This window comes from Thermobia domestica, chromosome 14 (assembly GCF_964235325.1).
Source record: "Thermobia domestica chromosome 14, izTheDome1.hap1.1, whole genome shotgun sequence".
NCBI lineage: Eukaryota > Metazoa > Arthropoda > Insecta > Zygentoma > Lepismatidae > Thermobia > Thermobia domestica.
Window position 1 is genome coordinate 192,665,977 of NC_137467.1, and position 20,969 is coordinate 192,686,945.

Here is a 20,969-nt window from a genome sequence, read left to right on the forward strand (position 1 = left end):
ATTTAAATGTAGAAACGCTTGGATCCCGGCCATTTTAAATGTATTTTTAAAATTTTGTTACTCAGAAACTACCCTTTTAAAGTGAATGAAACTTTCAGATTCAATCGAATAAAGATGTACTAATATAACAGAAAAACAGTAATGCACTTAGCATTGTTACCGTTGAATACACAGTGTTGCAAACTTTAAGGAATATTTTTTGTATGTTGGAAATCCAATCGAAAGACATATTGTCCGATAATTTCGAGTAAATTGCAAACGACCATACAACTAAATATAAATAAGTTTAAATATACACTACGTATCAAATTATGTCACTCCGCCCCCTCCTGTCCCTTGTGGTGACATGTTAGGTGTGAGGACGTTTAGAAGCGCGGCGCGATGGTTGAGAACTAGTGCTAAGAACAGCATCGAGTGTTGTTTTCGTGTCACTGTTGAAGATTCTAGTTATTGTAATATTGTAGCAATGTCTAAACATTAGATTCATCGTCCGTTTCAAAAGCATCGGAGTCGCTATCATCTATTATTTCCGTAATTTCTCCGGGCGAAAATACGCCACTATCATAAGAACCACGACTTGTTGCGGTGGTATTCATCGCCATTAGCTCAACTAAAAAGGGGAAGTGAAGCCTAAGCAAATTACAAGAAGGATGTCGAAACAACCACACACACTTCCACTGACTTATAAAACAGGAGAAAAAAATAACTACATGTTTTTTTTTCCTTCTGAGTACTCATATCTTTTTGGGGTATATACATTTGACACAGCATTTCATATAAATCTACGCAGTACGTGACCTGTAGGCATGAAGGTGATAAATATTAGTGAATAGTAAACAGAAGGGACTAGCTGTATGAAGCTGCTGGCTTCTTTCGTCAACTGCGTACTGAAGTGCGGGAGCTGGCCTTGATGGGTGCACGGCAACTAAAGTTGTCTTCGGGACTGAACGCCTCGTAACAAGAGGGCAACTATAGTTGTCCATGGGTCTTTAAGTGTTAATGGTCTATCTGAAGTAATCTTGATAAAGAACAAAGTACAGAAACTTGAACTGACGGTAGAAATGGGGAAGTTATCAATAGTCCATACAACATACTTGGTTTATGCAAAGGGTTCATTTTGTTTACTAGTTTGCTGGACCAAGTAGTTCAGCATGTTCCTCAGAGATGGCTCTACAATTCATAAACGTAACTGCGATTAGGGCGACAGCTGTCGGAAAAATAGGAAATAGAAGAAACGTATGAAAGGAACTGCTACGAACAAAATAAAAGAGTATTTGAGTATGTTATTTTATGAATTTTTCTTTAAAAATCACTTATATTAATCTGGAATATTAATCTAAATAGTACCAAGAGAAAATATGCCCAGATCAAATATATTATAAGCCTATGACGGATCCAGTTTCAGTTCTAGAGGTTCTCTTCGTAATGAGTCAGTTCGAGTGATGGTTACATAATTTCGCAGTAACCAATGGAATATGTAAGTTTTCGTATTGCGCAAAAAATTACCCTGTTGATTTTTAAGACCAGATTTCACAGAACTATATTTACCATAGCTAAATGGCCGCCTATTTATTCATTGGAGAAAGGCTTGCGACTCGGTTAGGAGAGAAACATGTTACAACATTCTTACAGAATTTGGAATACCGAAAAAGCTAATTAGATTAATTAAGGTATGTTTAAATGAATCCCAAAGTAAAGTTTGGGTAGGAAAATTTTTGTCTACGAGTTATCACGTCGAGAATGGCCTAAAACAAGGAGATGCGTTGTTACTATTATTATTCAACTTTGTTCTGGAATACGCTATAAGGAATATCAAAGATAGCAGCCAGGGCCCAGAGTTGAACGGTATTCACCAGATTATGGCATATGGTGATGATGTAAATTTAATAGGGGTGATAGGAGAACAATAGAAAGAAATGCAGAGATCTTATTAAACGCTTGCAGGGACATGAGTTTAGAAGTAAATGCAGAGAAAACTAAATACATGGAAGTGCGTCGGGAGCGAAATATGGCAAATTATGGATGCCTTAAAATATTAAACAATACTTTTGATAAAGTGGATACTTTCAAATATCTAGGATCAATATTAACAGACGAAGACAATATGCACGAAAAAATTAAATGTCGACTAAAAGCAAGGAATTCGTGATTTTATTCAGTTCAAAATCTCTTGTCGTCGTGATTTCTGTCGAGGAATTTGAAGCTTAAAGTACATAAAACGATAATCATGCCTGTTGTTCTGTATGATTGCAAAACATGGTCGCTTACTTTGGGAAGAGAACGTAGATTGAAAGTATTTGAGAACAAGATCCTGAGACGAATATTCGGACACAAGAGAAACGGAAATGGGGTATGGTGGAAATTTCATAACGAGGAACTACATAATTTATACGGTTTACAGAACATTATTATGGTCATCAAGTCCATGAGGCTCAGCTGGGAAGATCATGTAGCCAGGATGGAAGAAAGTAGAAACGCTTTCAAAGTCTTGACTGGAAGACCAATCGGAAAACGACCATTAGGAAGACCTAAAGCGTTTTTCACAGTCCTTTGCACCTTTCAAAAACAAACCGCGTAACTTGATGTTGTATCACTGCGCGCACGACTATTTGCTGATTGGTGAAGAGGAAATTGTTTCGTCTGTTTCCCGCAATATTTCTGCTGCAGCACGTGCATGGATTTCTGCTACTGCGGTGTGCATTACTCGTCTCTCTCACACCATTGCCGTGATATAAGGCAAAATACCCAATACTATATACCCCCCCCTCCTTTAAGAGCAACTAAACATTGTTATTTTTCTCCAAACTGTAATTATAGATGAAATTACGGCATTTATTCCGAAGTTGGGCGTCCGCTTTCGTCAAGTTTTTTCGCTGTTATCTCCTTTCCACACTTTCTGCAATTTGTTATTAGGTTCATTAATTCGTGCTCTTCACAAACTTTTAAAAGATTTTGCTCATTATCAACGTATTGCTTCACAAATGTTAAGACTGCTAGTTCATTGCCCTTGTACATTCGCCATGTTGATAACATAAATGCTCGTTTCTTTCCCACAATGCAACTGTTCGGTTACCTTGCGCCAAGTAGTTCCCTCCGCTCGCCGTTTAGTCCCATGTTTATAACGGCTTATATATAACAAATAAACAGATTTTTCGAGACTCTTATATATTATCAAGCACACAAACGATCAAATTATCCATATCTTTCCTGTAAATTTTAAAAATTTTGCTGGAAACGAACGCCCAACTTTGGAATTTAACCCGAAATTACAATGAGTTATGTCAAATTATCAACTGAACGATAAAGAGATGGTGCTGGTATGTAACAGCAAGCATATTTATCATTATGGGAGATTATTTCTTTTTCATCAATTACCTAAATCATTATGCATATCCATGAAAAACAGATGGTACTTTTCCCCCTTAAGTTCAATTTATTGATGTGCTTCCTTACATTGTATAGCATGCGAATGTACAAATACTAACTTCAGTACTACAAAGTAAGTAAATAAATATTCTATGAGAACACGAAAATTAGCTATTATAGGTCTTAATTTTCTTCAAGTGAATTGAACAACGTTGATATCGTTTGATAAAGTATTTGCTTTTCTTCTGCACTTACGGGTTTGCCTTGTTTATGTTTAACAGAATAACTCGGAGCAGCAGGTAACCTGCTGGCTTCCTTGGGCGACATCTTTAAATTGTGGCGCGCACTTCGTGTGTTTTGTCATTTGTTGTAACAGTTTTCTCTTACAAATTCGATTTTGGTTCAAGATTTCGATCCCATATAGATACATACTTTGAGTCGAAACCTAAATGTTCTTACTGTGCCTTAACAATACATTAATTACCATAATACATTGCATTTGTTGTGTACTATTTGCTCATGGAAGAATAAGCTGTTATTAGTCTCATTTTCAATGTTGCTACCTAATAGTTATTTTTCAGTTTTTCACAAAGAATGGTTGTCAAACAGTTGTGTCATTTCATGAAAATGGGCTAAGAAAATGAAAAAGAGAAATCAAGTGAGCTCGCTGTTCTTATTGAAGATAATTAGTTCCTTATAGTATTTCAGATCTTCGTTTGACCTTTCATTAGAGATGAGGAAATAGTCATTAAAAAAAGAGAAAGAGAGAGAGGGGGGATAGACAGAAGTTAAAGAGGATAAAACCTGCTTTAGTGATTCATTACGAAGTAATATGAGGCTAATTTTTTCAATTATAATTTGTATATCACCTTTTTAAAATGCGATCAGAATAAATTACCATTTAAAAGATGCATAAACCGAATATTCGGTGCCAGAAATGAAATAACGTACACAGGAATCTTCAACATTTAAGAATTTTCATAATATTGGATAGGAATGTTCATAACTTTTGAGTCTTATCTTTTTCTGGCTGCAGTGAAATTAAGAGGAGGTACTATGTGCATGTTAAATAATGTGTCTTTATTCCTATGTAGAATCTAAATAGTTTCTTGGAATTTGTTGAATAGGATGTCGATAGAGTCTTCACACTCTCATGACTGATATTAGTTTGTGGCATAACTTTTCTGTTAGATATTAAATGAAAGGATAAGTCACGAGGATTCAAAATATATTTTATAAGTATTTTATTACATATAACAAAGGAAATAAAATAATAAATTCTCTATTCAATAAATAAGTAAACTCAGTAGTTTTCAAGTTCTTGCAGAATGAACAATTGCTTGTTCCAAACACTTGCTCGCCTATAATGGAAACGTACAAGGAGCTCAATTTTGAAATGAAATGAAATGAAATTTTTCGAGTTTTACGTCCCATGATTATGTAGGTTAGGCTAAAGGAGGCGGCGATGATGAAAACATGAATGAAATGTTGGAATGAAGAAAGTGGGAGGAAACTGAAGGACCCAGAGGAAACCCACGCACACGGTGTTTGTCTACCACAAGGTTCACTTGGCGCGAACTGGGATCAAACCAGGAACCCCATGTGCCAGAGGTGAACGGTCTACCACTGAGCTACTGCGACCCCCCAAGAGCTCAATTTTGAATAGAAGTCGTGAGTACAACTGCACATGTTTCTAGATCTGATAATAACTCCTTTGTGTCTATATGATCCCCGTACTCGTCGTCGGGAGGGAGACCCGCGTTCGATTTCCGGAGGAAATTCATGTAGTTCGGATCACTCGTTCGGCTGTAGGTCCAAATCTCATAGAACCTTGTTGTCGAAGGGGACGATAAACTTTAATCCTTCCATCCAACCATAGATCTATCTACTAGTAGGAACACTAAGTCATCATGTAATAGTGGTTCTGAATCCTAACATTTTAGGTAGATTCTCAGCTAGAGGAAATGTTAGGAGTGGGGATAGTAAGTTTTAGTTGTAATTTACACTGGTAGAAGAAATTCAACGTTCTGCCCTTCTTCCTCCTGGTGCGTGTCTGCGTTTACATAGTAGTTCAAAGATTCAGGAGAGCAGTGCATACGCCACTGCAAACGAGAGAAAATGGTTCCTGATTCTCCTGTTATAAGCCCATCCCATTTTATTTTTAATCTCATTGTTTTACCCCCTTCAGTTTGTTTATTCATTTCTTAGCACAAATTTCCATATAACATTTTTTGTTTAATTAGTTGGCAACATTTCTGCATTGCAGGCTGCATTGTTTACAAGGGGTGCAAAGCTTCGTGAAAATCAGATTAGGCGCAGATGGGAGGACAATGTTAAGATGGATGTCGCAGAGATAGGAATACAAAATAGAAACTGGATCCAATTGGTTAAGGATAGAAGTCAGTGGAGAGCTTTAATGAACGTGACATTGAACCTCCGGGTTCCATAGACCATAGAGTTAGTTAGATAAACAACCGCCTCATGATTTATCTTTTCATGCATGAAATTAAGGGTTAGTAACAGGTTTGTTCCTTATATATATTTTTGTTCTAAAAAGTAGCTAATTAGATACCTTTCTTGAAGATACTATTTAATTCATTGCCAAACCCTAATTTTGATTGATCATTAGGTTTATATTAGACATTAGATTTCTGGGCTTCGGCATCTATGACCATATTACCCCGTCACTAGGATTAGGATTAGGAATTATATTTCTGGGCTTTCGGCATCTATGGTCATGTTACCCCGTCACTAGGATTAGGATTAGAAATTAGATTTCTGGGCTTTCGGCATCTATGGTCATGTTGCCCCGTCACTAGGATTAGGAATTAGATTTCTGGGCTTTCGGCATCTATGGTCATGTTACCCCGTCACTAGGATTAGGATTAGAAATTAGATTTCTGGGCTTTCGGCATCTATGGTCATGTTACCCCGTCAGTAGGATTAGGATTAGAAATTAGATTTCTGGGCTTTCGGCATCTATGACCATGTTACCCCGTCACTAGTATTAGGATTAGGAATTATATTTTTTGGGCTTTCGGCATCTATGACCATGTTACCCCGTCACTAGTATTAGGATTAGGAATTATATTTCTGGGCTTTCGGCATCTATGACCATGTTACCCCGTCACTAGGATTAGGATTAGGAATTAGATTTCTGGGTTTTCGGCATCTATGACCATGTTACCCCATCACTAGGATTAGAATTAGGAATGAGATTTCTGGGCTTTCGGCATCTATGACCATGTTACCCCGTCACGTATGAGTGATGATACATTATCACGTATGATACATTATGGTGTGCACTCCCTTTTGTTCCTAAGTTATGACTTAAGTAGCAAGAAAGCTTTCAACCAGTTGGTTTTTGGCTTTCTACGTTTTGCCTTTCAATGTGTGCTTTCATACAATCTGTCTTTTTGTTGTACTTGCAAGCGATACTTCAGATTTTTTGCAGTCATAGCATCACTTGTCGCTCATTGACTATTGACTTGCCGCCAGCGTTAAACGCTTGCGTCAAGCTTGAATAGAACACTGAATGCAAGGTTGGCCCCATGTAACTTCGTTACTGGAATCCAGCTTGCGGCATGCTCGCACACTTTCCAATCAAGTCGGATGCAAGCTTGCCGACTTCTAATAAAAGCTTACAGCAAGCGGTTTGCAAGTTGTCTCTGCTATTTGGGGAGCAATCAACACTCGGTCGAAAAATATTAAAGTTTTTCCAGGTCAGCCATTCCGAGCGAGGTTTTTCCTCACTCACACTAGACAAATGCCGGGATGCTACCTAACATAAATATCCCAGGCCAATCCTTTTTTCTCCCTTCCCTTTTTCCTCTACCCGCGTAGCGTGATCGTCGAGGGACGTCATCTCTCATACGTGATAAGCTAAAATGGCCATAGATGCCAAAAGCCCAGAAATTTAATTTTCAATCCTGACCCTAAAACCCAGTTCCTTCATTCCGAAGACATGAGAGTATTTGTCCGTCTAACTTTATGAAAATAAAATAAAACAACTAATTAAATCAAATATGAGATCTCCATTTTACATAGTTATAATATACAAGACAAAAAATTACCTACATTCACTTCTTTCTTGTAACTTAAACATCATTTTCAACCCAGCTGATCTAGAAAGGTGATTCGGAGAATGCAGATCACCCCCTGGATAATTAATGCAGTCTTAAAATAAGTTCTATATCAAATCAGAAAAAAAGAGTGCAACATTTTATATATACTAGGGGTTATAAAAAAGTTCATGCAATCACCTAGAAGAAATCCAGTCCAAAGAATGCTGACACCATGATGGTATTAGTCCTTCTTTACATAGTCACAGTTAGGGATGTGCACGAGACAAGACTTGTGGCTATCTCGTCTCGAAAATGTGCTGTAAAAGTGATGTCTCGACTCGAAAAATGTATATTTCTCTATTGGAAGAGCCGTGTCTTGACTCGAATTTTGTCAGGAAAATTCTGTCTCGACTCGTCTCGTGCGCATCCCTAGTCACCGTGCTTTCGAAAGCCCGTTTTATAAAAGTTGGCAGCTTGGCTTTGAAACCACAGTTCAATCTCAGAAATGTCGTCATCACTACTGTTAAAATGACGTCATCTCAGTGGATGTTCATTTCTGAGGAAAGGAAGAAGTCACTTGGTGCTAGATCCGGTGAGTATGCGGGTGGGACAATATTTCATATCCTAATTTCATTGTCTGTCAACAACAGCACTCCTTTTGTGTCCACGGCGTTTCTTCTTCAGTTGCTCTCGTAACTTGGTCAGGAAATGGGAATAATAGGTACTAGTAATAGTTTGCTCGTGTGATAGGTAATCTGTCATGATGACCTCTTCACAGTCCCAGAAAACGGAAAATATCACATTGGCCCCAGATTTCTGCACTTGTGCCTTTTTAGAGGTCGGGAGGAAGGGTGCTTTGATTGTTTGCTCATTACCTTTGTTTCAGGGTGATAAAGATAAACCAAAGTTTCATCCATTATGACAGGGTGTCTAAAAAGTATTGTTTATCTACCTTACGGAAATGCAACATTTCTTTTGCAGCGTCCTCGTGATTTCTCTTCAGAAAAGGTGCGAGTCGTCGTGGTACCCACCGTGCTGACACTTTCTGAAGAAGCAAAAGGTTGTGAACGATATTCCAGGCAGATCCATAACTCACACCTATTGCACACATAGGCCTAACACTTTCAACGGTTATCCTCCTGTCTTCCATTATGATCTCAAGTTTCTCCGTGGACCGCGGTGGCTCAGTAGTAGAGCGCTCAGCTCTGATGCTTCGGGTCACTGGTTCGATTGCAGCTAGTGAACTTTGTGGTGGACAAACACCGTGTGCGTGGGTTTCCTCGGAGTTCTCCAGTTTCCTCCCACTTTATTCATTCTAAAATTTCATTCGTTTCTCATCTTCACCGTCCCCCCATAGCCTAGCCGGCATCAACTTGGATACCATCTCATAGAATGGGTTTTCATCCCCATAGATTTCTTTAACCTTTTCGTGAGTCTGCTTTGTTGATTTCGCCTGAAGATTGAGTAACTTAACGAAATTCCGTGCCTCAAGCTTGTCAATAATCGCACCTTCAGAGATTTACCTGAAAAAAAAAAAAAAAAAAAACGAGTGCAGAATAGGGATGGCCAGAACCGGTTCCTGGTGGAACCGATTTTCGGGTCTGAACGGATCCGGTTCTAGAAGATCCGTATCCGGAACCGGTTTTTGTGATCCAGGCCTGGAATCGGTTCCGGAACCGGTTCTGAAAACCGTATCTCCGACAACTGGTTCCTCGCGGAACCGGTTCCGCCGGAACCGGAACTTTGTGGCCATCCTTAGTGCAGAATTCGCATGGTTAACATATAAAAACCTAACTATAAAATATATGTCCGAGCGGGTTTGTAACTCCTTCTCTTGTAAGTGATTACACGAACTTTTTGACAACTCCTCGCATACGTATAAAAAGGTAGCCTTTGAGGTGGATGTCGCCCCGTAGATATGTTAGTGTTTTCAACCCCTACAATTACTATTGAAATATCAAGGGTATTTTTAAATCTTGTCCTTGAAATTTTATCACAATACTGAATTTAATCTTCACATAAGGAACTTCCTATCTAAGATACTTTCTGAACTTTTTGCTGGGAAACAAAGAAAGAATGATTTTCCTGGATACCCTGTGTAATACAAATCCCTAAATTGGTAACGAGAGAAGTAATTCTGCGTAAATTTTTCTCAAACATAGGGATGGCTGCAAAATAAAACAAAATGAGCAACATTTCTGCTCAAGGATTAAGTTATATATTGCTCAACTCTACTTCTGTTTTCAAAATGCCATTTTGTAAAGAAAAGACAATAATTACTTCAATATTTGTAATATATATATATATCTGAAGTCTTTCTTTAATTAAAGGATAGAACTTGGAGAGAGAGAGAGAGAATAAAGGAAACGTAATTCGATTTTGTTCAAAGTAGATTAAACCGGATTGTAAGCCTATCTATTCGCTTTTTTTTTTTTATCCCCTCCAATGTGTCTTCCGCTTCTCAGTCGAAAAAAAGAAGTAGTCACAGTCACTTTTCAGTAAAAGACAAAAGACAAACTCTGGAAAATAATAAAAGAAAATTACAGATCTTAATATGTACGTACTTTTGGTAATAAAAAAATAAAGATTTTAATTCAAGCAAATTATTTATTTTACTTTCTATTTTAACTTTTATTTTCTTCTTTTTCTTCTACTACTACTACTACTACTACTACTACTACTACTACTACTACTACTACTACTACTATAATAATAATAATAATAATAATAATAATAATAATAATAATAATAATAATAATAATAATAATAATAATAATAATAATAATAATTCCTGCTGGTCTAGTTCATAGGACGTGCACCTTTTTTCTACGGGGTTTCGGGTTTGATTCCCAGTGGAAGGGCCTTGGAAAATTTGAGGTCATTAGGTTGGTTCGAATTTCACTCTACGCGTCCACGTCTCATATAATCTTATGCTGAAAGGGACACATTTCAATGGAATCAACGAATAGTTCGTGGTGGACAACATCGTGTCCGTGGGGTTTGTCGAGGTACTCCCGTTTCCTTGCACTTTCACATTCCACCAATTCTTCCATCATGACTTACGTTAATCATCGTCTCTCTTGGACTAAAGGTCGTAATCGCAGGACAAATAAACAAATAAAAAGAAACAAACATCAAAACTGCTTCAGTTCAAATGCATTGTGCTTCATTACGAAAGGAGAAGTTGTTCGGAGTACAAAACTTGCTAAATTTGAATTTAAATCGCCAAATTCTTACGTTAAAATTTACCAAACAAACCGTCAATTGGAAACAAAAACGATCTTTTGTCGTTATCTTGTTAAGTCGAATACTCTAGACTTAGTGACTTCTCCCTCAAATTGGCAACACTGCCAACGCTTACCTCAATAATAACGTTTGTTTCAATTTTTCTTTGAGAAGAAGCAAAATGACTGATAAACACGCTCCATAAAATGAAACAAACATGAACTTGCTGATTTTACATACAATTGAATTCGAGTTATTATTACTAGGGGAGAATATTAAAAAAGTTCCGCGTCTGTTTTTAAATATCCTATGATGTTCTAGAAAGTTGTTTTATTTTATTACAAGAATGCCTGAGGAGCGTAGTAGTACTTTAAATTTCGTGAATGAAATGAAACGTAGGTAATCTCTGAATATATTTTATGGCTTACATTACATCGTATATTTCGTTTAACAAAATCAAGCTGGAAGTTTTGTTAGAGGTAACTTTTAAAGTTACATTTTTCATTAATTGTTTAATATGTTTATGCTCGTAAGCAGGCCAGCAACCAGAGGGAGGGGGGCTAGAGGGGCTAAACTTTTCGTGGCCCCCTTAAACTTTTCGTGGCTCCTCCACACTTCAATACAAAATGCTACTATTAATACAAAAACAATTTGTAGGAGAATTTTTATTGACTTGGTTCCCCTAATATATTCATGTCCTTCCCCCCAAACTTCTTAGGCTGGTTGCGGGCCTGCTCGTAAGTAAATAATAAGTGAATACCATTGTAATAACAACAAATGGGAACTTAAATGACTGCATATGAAAATTAAAATGCATTTTTTCTTTCAATATTTTGCAAATAAACTCTGAAGCAGGGAGCAGGCTCGCCTTTGTACACAAATATTTGATTTTTCAACAGCCGCTTTTACAAGCGACTTGTCACTACTGGCAAATAGTTTATTTACTTCATTTAATAACATAACTCCTTAGCTAAACGTCTCTGAACAATATTAAATATATTCTTTGGTATGAGGAACACAAGAGCAAAATTTATCGGTTTTCTCCTAGAGCAGCTTGTGCATATGCTTTCCAAATTTTACAATGTAATACTGTGGGTATGTAAATGTTTCATGAGCATGCTTTTGTGAGATATCCTCGTGACGAAGAAGGGATTTTCCGCGTATGTAGAGCAGCTGCTGGTGCCACCGGGTCAGACACGGAATTGGATGCCTCTGCTTAACCTCATTAATTTCTCTATTTTTGAGATGCTTCTCACCTGCAGCTGCGAGATCCATTGTGGTAGCAGCGGACATCAACAGAGCAGGTTATTTCGTTACAACATTTTTCAGTTTAGTCTATTTCTACAAATCTCTCTCTCTCTCTCTCTCTCTCGTCTTTCTTAAACTCTCTTCTACAGAGTATAATAAAAATAAAGCTAAAATTACTGCCACTGAAGAGGGGTTAAAATATTATAAAATGTCATAAAAAAAAAGTATTAAGAAGTGATTTGACTTACTTTAACGCACAATGTACGAGAGAAATACAAGCCAAACCGAGAATTTCTTGCTTTTAGATTATAACAGTAAACCCAAACATTTAGTTATATTGAAAAGGTCTTTTTTGTCTTGTTCCTTTCTCAGTCTGTGCTGTAAAATGGTATTTTCCCAACGTTTTCGTATGCAGGGTGTTTCCAAACAACATCAAGAACGTTTGGGAGGTGATTCCTGACACCAAGATAAGACAAAAAGTATAGACCAACCTAGCTGCACAAATGCTTCCTTTCGGAGTTATAGGCTGCCGAAAACATGAAAAAATGAACTTTAAAGGTCCGTAGCTCCAAAAGTATGTAACCTACCGTAGTCCGGTCAAGACTTCATTTAGAATCTAGTATGTGTGCTCTCCAAAAATACATGTTTCAGAATCCTGTGGTATTTCCGCAACAATTTTTATAGAGGTAGTTCGTGAGTACTTCAAATTATATGCCCGTAGCCGAACTCCCTCTATAAAAATTGTTGCTTGAGTACATTAGGATTCTGAAACATGTATTCTTGGATTTCGCACATATTAGTTCCTAAGTGAAGTCTTGACCCAACTATGGTAGCTCCCATAGTTTTGGAGCTATGGACCTTTAAAGTTAATTTTTCCATGTTTTCGGCAGCCTATAACTCCGAAAGGAAGCGTTTGTACACCAAAGTTGGTCTATACTTTTTGTCTTATCTTGGTGTCAGGAATCACCTTTCAAACGTTGTCGGTGTTGTTTTAAAACCGTGTTTATCGGGAACACCGTCATAAGAATCGACTGTGCAAGTGGAACTGCGTACCGGGACTTCCGGACGATGGATCCGGACCAAAGCTCATATTCTATTACATCTTAGTGCATTATAATATTCTGCATGTAGAGTAAATAACATACACGGGAGTTTAACCTTTCATCTTTTTATTATAAGAATGTCGTACATAATTATCATACAAAGTTTCAACAAAATCTTTTTTTAAGTTTGTAATAACTCTTAAATAAATGTTTCCAGTGTTGGATAAAAGGGCCTCATCGGCATCAACTGTTAACTAATTGCAACGGCAACTAAATTTAATTGCCTTAACTGTCTTATATTTTACTAAAGTCAATTTTTAAATGCTTTTTACATATTTTAATCACAGAAAGCAATAGTATGAAACTTCAGGTTATATAAGAAAATAATTCTACAAAGTTTCATTTGTTATACAAAGTACAGTTCGGGTGATTCCGGACAGTCACTGAATCCGGACATCCTAAGCTGACGATAATACTGTTATTCGCATGTGTAATGCGGAGACTTGTTATAATGCCATTTTGCAGCACCGTACCTTCCTACAGTTCAGTGCTGAGTAGGAAGTGCAAAGAATGGTATACGTAGTTTCGACAGTGTTGGAAGGAAGAAGAAACAGGAAAGTTCCTGCACGTTTTTGACCTGATGTAACTTTTTAGTGGAATATATCAAGGTTTACAAGGTACAAGGTGGTTGGCAGCAAATGGTTAAGTAAGACATATATCGAAGCGAAGACCCTATTTTACTTGTTGCACATTGGAAGAATTCTATTACTTTGCGAGTGTCTGCTCAACGCATGCATAAGTTTACAGTGCTCAAAACGAGATAATCCGGACGTTTAAGGAAGGGGGAATGCGGACACGTTTATTACGTTAACCTGAATCCGGACAATGTGATTAATGAACTAACCGTAAGAGGATTCAGAACACTCTCTTCTCTCTTGCGTTTCATGTTTATGAGTGTGAAATAGTACGTGAGGTTTATTACTTATATCTAGCGTCTATTGATTTTTGCCAAAAATGGGCCCCGAGGAATTACCAGGAAAAGCTATGATATTAGTTGGGATCTACAAACACAACTAAATTATAAAATGCTAATCATAAGGTGCTCAAAAATTCTACACTACTGAATGGCTACATCATCTGGTATATTCCCACTTGATCCGCGACAAGTTCGGGAACATGAATTTCTTTTGTCGAATGAACATCATCCGCCAGCAACTGGAAACAATTCCTCTTCTCTGTCGTCAGACTCATCCAAAAACACGTCTCCACCGCCTTCAGAGTCCTCGGTTAAACAATTCTTATCTTTTCCTGCTGTTGCTTCTTTCAAACCCACATCCCTAAGGTCAAGCGTAGCTAAAAGATAAGTGTCTCGAATTGCAGTTTGTTTCAAACCGTCTCCTCAAACACAATCAAAGGTATGGATAAAAACAACTGTGGATTTTGTGGGAAGAATTATTATGCAACATCATCAAGCAAATACGGTTCTGGGTGTCCTGTACTGTGTGTTAGACCTGGTTTCATGAAAGATGTGTGGGAGATGATAAGGAACTGTATTTTATCTGTGGACGATGTGTCTGAATTATCACTAGTGCTTCACGAAACTGGCAGACTTCATTAACGCAAGAAAAATAAATGCTAGTCTCAGTGCACACATATTATACATTTTACTAATAAACTAGTTGTTACTAGCAACAAAGAATAGAAGTACAATGTAGTTCTAATGAAAAAAATGTGATTACTATGTTTAATGATTAAACGCTATAGTGATAGTTACACTACTATGCATTTGACTTACAGCTTCAACAGTAATTAGTATAGAAATTACTATGTTAGTAATTTGTATGTATTTAGCATGTATTTGTATTTATATTCTGTAGTTATCATGTTAGAATGTTAGTGTAGCAAGATAGTAAGCTACAATATACCTATCATGTATATATCTTCCTTCAACGTTCAGTGTCCGGAATCGCCAACCTACTGTCCGGATTCACCCTTCCAAATTTGCAAATCAAAGATTTCGTCAACTTTCAGAAAATTATTTTTTTATTTTTTAACATGCCATTCCAGGAAAACTATTTCAGCTGCACATGCATACTAACATATCATTAAATAATATGACGAAGTATTGGATATTTTCGTTTAGTAAGGTAGTAGTGAAAGAAACATCAGAACTGCTCGGATTCACCCAAACTTACCCTATAATGTTATATCGCTCGATCCTTGATGTCTCCTATATATCTAAAGACACTAAAATATAGATATTGATGAACAAATTATTCAATGCATATGAATTCCTACCTGAAATTAAACCTGGGGTCAAATGCACTATTTTTTTTCACATTAAATATAATTACAAAATTAACTCCAATGCAAAAATTTAATTGGTGCTGGACACCCATTAAAGAAAAAAAAATCAATGGATGTTTCAGCTCCAAAGCACCCACGTAGCATGAAAAATCTCGTCTCGTTTTCGACATGAGAATCGGGACCAGACATGAAATTTCATGAGTTTCGTGTGCTGTTTTAGTGTTAACACGATTCACCGCTGTTTCAGTGTTAACACGATTCACCGCTGTTTTAGTATTACATGATTCACAGCTGTTTTAGTGTTAACACGATTCACCGCTGTTTTAGTGTTAACACGATTCACCGCTGTTTTAGTGTTTACACGATTCACCGCTGTTTTAGTGATAACACGATTCACCGCTGTTTTAGTGTTAACACGATTCACCGCTGTTTTAGTGTTACACGATTCATCGCTGTTTTAGTGTTACACGATTCACCGCTGTTTTAGTGTTAACACGATTCACCGCTGTTTTAGTGTTAACACGATTCACCGCTGTTTTAGTGTTACACGATTCATCGCTGTTTTAGTGTTACACGATTCACCGCTGTTTTAGTGTTAACACGATTCACCGCTGTTTTAGTGTTAACACGATTCACCGCTGTTTTAGTGTTAAAACGATTCACCGCTGTTTTAGTGTTACACGATTCACCGCTGTTTTAGTGTTAACACGATTCACCGCTGTTTTAGTGTTAAAACGATTCACCGCTGTTTTAGTGTTAACACGATTCACCGCTGTTTTAGTGTTACACGATTCATCGCTGTTTTAGTGTTACACGATTCACCGCTGTTTTAGTGTTAACACGATTCACCGCTGTTTTAGTGTTAAAACGATTCACCGCTGTTTTAGTGTTACACGATTCACCGCTGTTTTAGTGTTACACGATTCACCGCTGTTTTAGTGTTACACGATTCACCGCTGTTTTAGTGTTAACACGATTCACCGCTGTTTTAGTGTTAACACGATTCACCGCATAAATATTATAAATTGATAAAGTAGTTACACGAACAGAATGAAAAACATTTACTAACGTTTAAGGATACTCAAGTTATTACATATAGAATATTTTCTAATAACAAATATAGTTTGAATGTTGTTATATCACACCCTCTCTACACCTGTCGTGACGTGGAAAGACTCTGATAACTTCTAAATGAAATGAAGAAGAAAAACCAGAAATTTTGTATAAACATAAATTGATAAGACGACAGGAGACGAAATTAGCTTTTCCTGAATCGAGACAAGAAATAATTCTTCGAGAATGAGACGAGGTGAGACGAGGCGAGAAAACTTTATTTATTGTCTCGTATTGTAGGAAGTACTACACTTATGTCGTCGATGCATATGACCATGCAGTTTTCCTACATGGATCCATAGTATAGGTAGTAGTAGAAATAGGAGTAGGAACGGGTTAAAAGCCTCGCAGGGGTTCGTTGGGTTCTGTTCTCGACATAAAATGGGCAAATTAAAAACTTCCCTAATTTTTTCAGGGCCTTGTACAATCTGTGGATCCCTATAGTAAAACTGCACCGCGTATGACTACACAAGTTGAATTTTTTGAAAGTCTAATCCCCGGGCGCTCATACCAAGAGGGTGCCGAACGAGGAAGAAGGCAGTAAAAGTGTTGGAAAGGAGTAAACGACGCGACGCCCCGAAAAAGAATCGGCGCCCTATTGGCGACAAAAGCCGCCCTTTTGTCTGTGTGCAAAGAAATAGATTCGTTAAAAATTTCCTTGCTTGTTCTGCAAGAGTCACAACACGTTTTTACTTATTACTTTAAAAAGCTATTACATATAATTTGTTAATGAAGATGTGATATACAAGGTGAATAATAAAGTTTTCCAACTTAAAACAGCTCTACAATCTATATATTAATATTGGCAGTGTGCGAATTAGATAATCTATATTGGGGGGAATAAAATTAGACCAACAGGACATAAAGTCTGAAGGTGCAAATTTCAAACTGAGACAATAATGCCTTACCCCCATATATATATAATATGGCATCTGTAATAAATAAGAGATTTATTAATTTAATAAATCTACCGACAATAACTATGCACATATATATTGTCTGACACACACACACACACACCACTAAACCTTTCTGAATGTGTTTAAATGTTGTACTCATTTTTGTCCCTGTAGCTCTCTAAGGTTTATTTAGTTGTTAATTCGGCCCGAGCGATAGCCATGATCACAAGCACTTGTTAATTTTTCCACTCATATTGAAATCTTCCACTTTTGCGTTATTACATACAGGTTGAAAAAAAAAAAAGATACTTGAGTCTTATGAAAAACACTAAAATTATCAGTTAAACCTGACATACTTTTTTTTTTCTTTAAGAAAATCTAGATATTAGCCTATCAAAGAAGAAATGGATTGTTGCTGGTCCCGATTTCTGACATCAAGGTCAAATCGAAGGCCAAATATTTAAAATCGCTCAATTCAAATTTCGAGCTTGTGCTTCTTCTCCCCGCTAAAGCTGCGCTCTTTACGACTTTTTTCTCAAAATATCGATTCCGTGATGGGGCTCAGGAAGTCAACACTTAGTATACAATTACTTTCTGTTAGATTGCAGATGAGTTGTTTCACTATGGGCTACGTTATTCAAATGAAGTAAAACATTACATTGAAGTTTTTCTAACATTATTAGCGTGGACAGCAAACTGTACAGCGAAAAGAAAGATGAAAAAATTAAGGGTTAACTTTAAAAATCCCGCTCAAGTTGAAATGCTTATACAGACACGAACAATCACACGAAGAACCAGTCGTATTAACAAATGCTGAAATAAATCTTCAATTATGCGCTTATTCATCTAAAAATCACCTTCACTAACATGTCTGCTCACTAGGAGCATATCCCTAGCGTGTACGTTAACATATACTTACGAGAGAATATCCATATATCAGATTTTGAGTACAGTTTCAAAAGTTCATTTTCGTAAACTGTAAAAGGCAGTGATTACTATGCTAATTATTACAAATTAAATGCAACCTTTGAGTTGCATACACACAAACTACTAGGGAATGAAGACCATGTGCTAAGAAATAGTACACTGGAAAATGAAATAACTTGTTATAACAAAAAATTAAAATAAAATGATACTCGATACAAAGTAGAGGATGAATATGACATGTCCGAACTTCGTCAAGCATGGTGGAAGAAGCTATTTGCTTACGTCTTCTTGGCCAACCACTAAGAACATATATAAAACCATATGTGGCTTTGGTGTACACAAATTCACGTACGATGACGAACTGAAGGGTACGAAGGTACAGCTGCAAGTAACAACCGTAGTCATAATAATATAGTTCATAATATTATAGTCATAATAATTAGGTGGTAAGTAGAAATGACCAAAACTGAGTAGTTTCCATCGATCATTTCGAAATACAGCTAGGAGATCAAACTTACAAGAAATGACAAAAATCAGTGAAATTTGGAGTTATACTGAGCATAGTTGGGGGGGGGGGGGGAGCGAGCATCCCCGGTGGGGATACTTCAGCTGACTTCTTTGGGGGAAAACAAAATGTGATTGAGGGGGGAAATCCCCCTCATCCCCTCGGTAATTCGCACCCTGAATATCGGTGTCTGTGAACAAAAAACTTCAGATCCAAATTGAAAGTGACTATGTGACTCTTAATCTCTTGAACAACCCGACCGATCTCGATCGAGTTTTTGTCGTGAATGCAATTCTGGCCTGGAATGTTTTTAGCTATTTACTTTGACGGTAGAACTTAGGGGAGGGGGCGGAGGGAAATTATAAAAAAATAAATAAAACTTAATAAATCTTGAACCAAACGACCAATCTCGATCAAATTTTCAACATAGATGACCTTCGTGCCCGGGATAGATTTCACCATTTCACTTTGATGGAATAACGTAGGGAATGGGGAGGAGGGGGAGATATACAAACATCAATAAATATAAAAGTAAAAGTAACCATGTTCGTGAGTTAATAACTCTTGAACCACCCGATCGATCTCAATCAAATTTTCAACATAGATGAAGTTCGAATTTGGGAAGTTTATTATTATTATTATTATTATTATTATTATTATTATTATTATTATTATTATTATTATTATTATTTCAATCTGATGGTAGAATTTAGAGAAGGAGAGGGGAGGAGGTAAATAAATGAAAATGAATAAAACTTAATGGGCCTTATGCAGAGTCATTCTGATGCGTGCTTAGTGTCATACTAAAGAGCTTGACTAACATATGTTTCCTACAGTAATCAGGCCTTTAGTATGATGCTAATCATAGGTCAAAATGACTCTGCATACAGCGGTACAACTTTTGAAACACCCGACCAATCTCCATCAAACTTTCAACATAGATAAGGTTCGGACCTGGGATGTTTTTATCATTTCACTTTGACGGAACAATGTAGGAGAGGGGAAGATGAACATGTAAAAAAATAAAAATAAAAGTGTCGGTCTTTGTGACTTCATCACGCTTAAACCACCGAACCGAAATTAATTAATTTATCAACATAGATGAGGTTTGGACCTGGGGTGTTTTTTTTTTTTTTTTTTTTGTCATATCTCTTTGACGGTAAAACAGGGTAGGAGGAGGGGAGGGGAGAGATATATAAAAATAAATCAAACTTAATAACTCTTGAACCATCTGACCGATCTCGATCAAATCTTCAACAGAGATGAGGTTCGAGCCTGGAAAGTTTTTTTTTTTTTTGAAAATATTTTCACTTTGACGATAGAACCTAGAGGAGGGGGGGAGGAAGGGGAGATTAATATATAAAAATAAATAGAACTTAACTCTTGAAACACCCAATCGATCTCGATCAAATTTTCAACACACATAACATTCGGGCCTGGGATAAATTTTTATCATGCCGTGCCTCGCAATATGGGGAGGGGAGAGGGATATATAAAAATTACGGAAAATGACCAATATCAAAGAGCGCTTTAGTAACAGTAAAAACGGAACATATTACCAATTTTCCTTAATTTAACGCAGCGAAATCGGGTGCGTCTTAGAGCGAGGACGTCTTAAATTATTAACGTGTTATTAAAACTACTTTGCTAGCCATAAATATTTCTAATTTTGTATTATAATCATTCAGACAACAAGAGTGTCCTGCACTTGCGCAGGACGTGCTTATTTGCTAGTAGGGATTTACGGGGTCAAGACTGATCAATATCAGTGATTTTTTTATTATTCCATTGACATTTAAAGTGCTCCCGATTTGAAAGAATTTATTGGGATCATTTCTCCATCAACTACTTGCATCACCAGGATATTTTTTTACGCATACATATCTAGTTGTGTGATTGTGTGTGTGTTTGTTTAATATGTTAATTAATAATAAATACTCTAAATTTATTATTCATTCATTTTCATGAACGAATAATAACTTTCATTCATTAAGATGAAGTAATTACTATAATTTTAAACATATGTAGCAGCCAAACAAAGTTTTGGATTTTAAATACAAACATTAAACAGATTCTTTAGCTCTATAGATGAATATCGAGAAATTCCCAAAGAAAGCTTCTTTCTGATTTTCCGTTATACTTCACAAAGTATTTCTTTAAAGTAAAAAAAAAAAAATCGAAATTAAAATGGTATTTGTGTGGTCACATATAGAGTAAAATCACGAAAGTTCGCAATTACTGTATTACTGGAAATGAATGCTGTCACCTATTT